General features: G+C 45.8%; 1 pseudogene; it reads left to right on the top strand.

Moving 5' to 3' along the window:
- LOC128108910 (40S ribosomal protein S15a-like) lies at positions 1–920 on the top strand (annotated as a pseudogene).
- Positions 921–6,397: the final 5,477 nt, after the last annotated feature.

Genomic DNA, 6,397 nt, shown 5'->3' with positions numbered 1-6,397 from the left:
TCCTGATACTCTGCCCTCTCTTTCTCTAGTGCTGGGATTACAGGCATGTATCAGCAATTTAAATTAATTTATGTGAGAAGAACAGAAGGAAAAGCTGAATACTAAACAGATAAATTAGATGGATGGGGTGGTAGAGACTTGTAGTCCCAACAGCTGGTAGACAGAAGAATTCAATAAAAACTTGACGCAAAAAAACAGATGAAACCTATTACTTAGCATACTTTATATACTAAGCCATTATGTTCTACATTAACCTACTTTTAAGGCAGACACACTGCTAAATATCTATCATTGTTACAAAACACCTGGGAAATAGCAGGAGTGATGGTTCAGCTGTTAAGAACACTGACTGCAACCCAGTGTGGTGGTGCATGCCTTTGATGTCAGCATTCAGGAAGTAGAGGCATATAGATCTGTGAATTCAAGGCCAACGTGGTCTACAAAGCAAGTTCCAGGACAGCCAGAGCTATAACACCCTGTCTCAAAAAACCTAAAGTCCTTTCCGCCATCTTTCCGAGCCGTCATCATGGTGAGCATTAATGTCCTGGCTGATGCCCTCAAGAGCATCAACAATGCTGAGAAGAAAGGCAAACGCCAGGTCCTCATCAGGCCCTGCTCCAAAGTCATCGTTAGGTTCCTAACTGTGATGATGAAGCATGGTTACATGGATGACTTTGAAATCATTGACGACCACAGAGCTGGGAAAAATAGTCGTAAACCTCCCAGGTAGGTTGAACAAGTGTGGAGTGATAAGCCCTAGATTTGATGTGCAACTCCAAGACCTAGAAAAATGGCAGAACAATCTGCTCCCATCCCATCAGTTTGGCTTCATTGTACTGACAACCTCAGCTGGCATCATGGTCCATGAAGAAGCAAGACGAAAACACACAAGAGGGAAAATCCTAGGATTCTTTTTCTAGAGATGTAAAACACAATAATAAAACGCCTCCATGGACTGTGAAAAAAAAATACTGCTCTTCCAAAGCCCCAGGTTTGAACCTCAGCACCCACGTGGCATCTAACAGCTGTGTGTTAACTCCAGTTCCAGAGGATCAGACACCTTCTTCTGGCCTCTGCAGGTACCACGCATGTACATGGTGCATGGACATACATGCAAACAAAACACCCATACACATAAGGAAAACTAAAAATACCTGGAGAATATCAACTTAAGGGAAGATTTATTTGGGCTCAGCTTCAAAAGATTTTGTCCATGGTCTGACCTATTGTTTGTGGGCTGTGGTGGTTTGAATAAGATGTCTGCTCTAGTCCCTGGCATCTGAACGATTGGTTCCCGGTTGGTGGCTATTGGGGGAGGCTTTGGAGTAACCTTGCTGGAGGAAGTGTCATTGAGGGCTGGTTTTGAGAACTTAATGATGGGCACCATTTCAAGTTTACTCTGCTTCTGGCTTGTGCTGTGAGCTCCAGGTGTCTCTGCCACCAGGCCTGGTACTCCCTACCACTCTTCCCTTCTGCGATGGTGAAAGAATCTTATCCCTCTGGAACCACAGGCCCAGATAAAGCCTTCTGTAAGCTGCCTTGGTTGTGATGTTTAATTACAACAGCCGAAAAGAACAGGGGCCTGAGGCAGAAATGACCACTTTGTGTTTTTAATTCATCCCGAGTGTCAGGACTTACATGTGTCGTCTCCCAGAGTCTAAATTCGTTCGTGGTCTTTGCCATCCTCGCTTCCTGTAGCAGCCAGAGGGAAGCAGAGACCAGATGTGATCCTGTGTGCCTGCTTCCTGATCAAACAGTCCTGGAGATGGAGGCTGGCTTCCTGCAGATGTCTAGCTTGAGCCAAGTTGTTTTCCTCACTGAGCAGGAACCCAGTGCTCAGGCAGGGGCGAGCTCTCCTGATCATTTCCCAGGGTGCCTCTCCCAGTTGGCTCCTGTGTCACAGCAAGAGAACCATGCCCATTTTCTCTTGGCTGCTGTCCTCCCAGAAGCATAGTTTCCTTATCTGTCAAAGCATAATGCTTAAACATCAAAAACACGCTGCAGACTGCTGTGAGTACAACAGCCAGCACAGCTACCCGTTCTAAATGTCTCTCCTCATGTGCTCCGCCCTATTAATGCCCTGAGTGGGGGGGGGGGGGGGCACGGTATCTGGACATCCTCCGGGTAGGCATCTCACCTTTCCCCCCTTTTTTTTTTTAAAAGATTTATTTACTTATCATGTACACAGTGTTTAGTCTGCATGTTTGTCTACATGCCAGAAGAGGACACCATATCTCATTCTAGATGGTTGGGAGCCACCATGTGGTTGCTGGGAATTGAACTCAGGACCTCTGGGAGAGCAGCCAGTGCTCTTAACCTCTGAGCCATCTCTCCAGCCCCTCCCCTTCATATCAAAGATCAGTTAATACTCCTGAATACATCTAGATTATCTTCAGAACACCTCCTCCTTCTTGAATCCGTGTTCCAAAAGCTTCCTCTCCCTAAATAACTTCAAACTTCCTTTCTAGGTAGTCAGTCCAGTGGAAGAAGAATGTATTTGGCCTTCATTGACAGATGCAACAGTAAGTACAATGCTAAAGCCAAGCATGAGAGTGGCTCGTATTTTGTTTTCCCATCACTTGAGAGACAGAGGTAGGAGGACCACAAATTCAAAACTAGCCTGTCTCAAAACAATAAAGGTACAACGCTCAATCAGACACTAACTACGCTATCAGTGCCTCTGGCCAGATGCTGAGGCCGTGAGAGAGCAACTGGATTTACTAGAGAATGTATCACATGTCACAGTGTTTGGAAGTGCAAGACTGCCAAGATCCCACCTAAACTTTCAGCAAGTCCATGTGAGGTGTCCGGTCAGCGGGTGGATAGGAGATGAATTAAGAGTTGAGGACATTTTTGTGGGTTCGTTGGTTGGTTTTCTTTCCTGAGAAATAGCCACGGTAGACATGTTTCCTTACTATCGTTTATACTGACCTCTTCTGGAATTTCCTTTCCCACGTGAAGCTGTGTTTCGTACTGCTCATAGGTGGTACTATAATCATCACAGCCCATAGATATCTTCTTGGCACTTTGAAGCACTAAGTGTTTTGCAGACATAACCAAGGAGGCCAGAAGAGGCCATCGGATCCTGTATACGTGGGATTGGTTGGAGGGCTCCATGGAGGTGCTGAGAACTGAACTCAAATTCTCTACAACAGCAGCAAGCCATCTTAACCAGCTTTTTGTTTGTTTTTCGAGACAGGGTTTCTCTGTGTAGCTTTGCGCCTTTCCTGGAGCTCACTCTGTAGACCAGGCTGGCCTCAAACTCACAGAGATCCGCCTGCCTCTGCCTTGAGTGCTGGGATTAAAGGCGTGCACCACCACCACCCGGCCTTAACCAGTTCTTTGCTCTCCTAAGTCTTTATATTCTGACAGCACAATGAGCCATGCATTTGCAAGTGCTTCGCATATTCAGACTACTCACAAGCCCACGTAAATGAGTACTCCCATTTATAAGGAAACGTGGGGGTGGGGGTGGGGGGAGAATAGCTGTAGAGAAATGGCTCAGTGGTTAAGAGAACTTGCTGCTCTTGCAGAAGACCCAGGTTCGATTCTCAGCACCCACATGCAGCACCCAGCCATTTAACTCCAATGCTGGCTGCTGAGAGCACCAGGCATGCTGGGGGTGCACTGGGGGTGCATAAATGTACATGCAGGGAAAAACTCACATGAATAAATGAAGTTTAAAAAAAAAAAAAGAGGGCTGGAGAGATGGCTCAGAGGTTAAAAGCACTGACTGCTCTTCCAGAGGTCCTGAGTTCAATTCCCAGCAACCACATGGTGGCTCACAACCATCTGTAATGAGATCTGGTGCCCTGTACTGGACTGCTGTCATACATGCTGTATACATAATAAATAAATAAATCTTTATTAAAAAAAAAAAAAAAGAAACCGAGGAAAAAGAAACTTGCCAGGATCACTCAGCCAAGTCACGGAGCCCGTGTTTCAAGCCAGCTCAGGGTGTCTAGCTCTAGCATTCACTAAGGGTGCACATACATGGTAAAACCACTTGGGTGTCTGTGGATGCCACAAGTCTGGTGCAGTGCCAGCGAGGCACAGAAGTTATGGGTGTGAGTCACCCACCTAAGAGGCTGTGAACCAAAGAGGGTGTTCTGGAAGAGTAGCAAGTGCTCTTAACCACGGAGCCTGGACTCCGGCCCTCTACTTTTTGTAGATGTAAGGTTCATTTTGGTGGGTATGGTGGCACATGTTTAATCCTAGCACTAGGGAAGTAGAGGCAGGCAGAGTTCTAAGCCAGCCAGAGCGACATAGTGAGACTGTCTGAAAAAAAATTTACAAATGTTTTGCCTGTGTGGGCGCACGTGTGCCTGGTGCCCTCAGAGTTCCTCTTTAACTAAAGTTAGTTATAAACTGTCACATGGGTGCTAGGAGCTGAATCTGGGTCTCTTAACTACTGTGCCATCTCTCCAGCACCCCTCCCCTTCTTAATGTATGTCTGTGGTCTATGCATGTAGATGGCCAGAGGCTGATGTTGGGGATCTTCCTCCATGTGTGTATGTGTGTGTGTGTGTATGTATCTTTTTGTGTGTATGTGTGTGTACATGTGCCACAGTGCGTCTGTGGAGGTCAGGGGACAATTGCAGCATTCAGTTCTTACCCTGTCACCGTGCTTGGTGGCAAGGGCCATTAGAAATTCTGCTACTGCAGTTTGATTGCTTTTTTTTTTTTCCTGGTGTTTCAACTGCCATCCCATACAACTCTACTCTGGGCATTCAAAACTATGTATAATGTGCAAAATCCCTCCCATCTTCAGCAAAGCAGCCCCAAACCTAAACCAGCGTCCCGGTGCGACTTTTCCAGGTCTCGCCACTTCAGATAACTGAAATAGTTAATGCTTTCTTTCCTGGCTTGGCTGGAAACCTTCCTTATTGGTAGAGAGCTTGCCAAGTACCACGGACAGAGCACAACGAGGCTGAGATCCTAACAGAAAATCCTGATCAAATTAGATACACAGGAAATAGGAAAGGAAAAAACCCAAATGACACCAAGTCAGCTCGCTTTTCCCTCCCTGCAAGCCTCCTGATGCTGGGATTACCTTGCTCCACAAATCTGTGGCTGTTAATGACCTCGTTTACTTGGAATTCAAATAACCTTAGAAACCCAACTGTCTATCTGGCTTCTTTGTTGGGTTGTTTTTCAAGACAGGGTTTCTCTGTGTAACAGCTCTGGCTGTCCTGGAACTCACTGTTAGACCAGGATGGCCTCAACTCAGAGATGGGTCTGCCTCTGCCATTAAAGGAGTGCACCACTTCGTGGCTATCTTTTATAGCACTCATCCTGCTTCTTGGCCCTTGTAACATCTTAGTTCCACTAAGAAAAAAATAATCATTGTACTTTTTCCCACTAACAAGAATTTTATTAAGGTAAGGGAGACAGACAGATGTGCACAGGCCTGTGGAAAGGACACGTGAGTAAAGATGGAGTCGGGAATCATGCTGTACTTTATTTCTAATGAGGAGTCATTCAGAAGGTCATGAATTCATCTATAAGTAACCAGTACCTACCATTCCTTTAACCAATATCTACCATTCCTTCTTCCTCATGATTTGGGGTCTCAGATTACTAAGAGCATTGAGACAAATATCATTTTTCTTTTCCTTGATGCTTTACAAAACCCAGTTTCTCAACTCACTCCCCTCTCTAAACTACACAAACACCTAAGCCCTGTTTAACACGGGGCTCCGCTGCTCTATATGGGAGTGGCAGACGTCGGTCACAGGACTGAATACTAACCTTTTCAGCCCTACTAAATACAGTAGGACCTTAAAATAGTAGAGGGAACTCATCCTCCCTTCAGCAAAACCTTTTCTTAACGGCCAACCAAAATCTGCTCGTCTCAGGCCCAGCTACTAGAAAGGGATATGTACACTTCAGGCTATCAAACTGTGTGGAAAGAAACCACTGAGTAAAACTGAATTGTTAGTTTCTGTGGGGGTCCACGGAGACTCCATAGTGAGGCCTTATTCCATCTTTACTCGGGGTCTGAGAGTCCCAGTTTCCTCTGCCCCACAAGGCTGCATAATAGGGTGCTTTGGCCGAAGCCGTGGTTACCAGGTGTCTTATACTTCAAGGCCTAAGGCTTGGTCACCAGGTGTTTTGATAATTAAAGGTCTACACTTGTTTGTACTTTGTACCTTGACCTTGAAAGAGGGGGGGTTGGCTCTCCACTAGCTGCTGCATAAAAAGCCCATTAGGAATAAACTCAAGGCAACTGTGGTATTGACCCAGAGCTATCTTGTGTCTTTTTGTCTACGTCTATATTTTTCATATCTATTATTTCTCAACCCACACTCCCCTATACCAAGGACTGTCCGAAGGTCGGGCTGGACCCATCAAGTTTCTCCCCAACCTCTACCTCTTCCAAGATAACACACTTGAA

The sequence above is a fragment of the Peromyscus californicus genome, unplaced genomic scaffold, assembly GCF_007827085.1.
Source record: "Peromyscus californicus insignis strain IS unplaced genomic scaffold, ASM782708v3 Scaffold_13__1_contigs__length_99412109, whole genome shotgun sequence".
Taxonomy (NCBI): Eukaryota; Metazoa; Chordata; class Mammalia; order Rodentia; family Cricetidae; genus Peromyscus; species Peromyscus californicus.
Note: the sequence above shows the minus strand (reverse complement) of the source record. Positions and strands in the feature narration are given on the sequence as shown.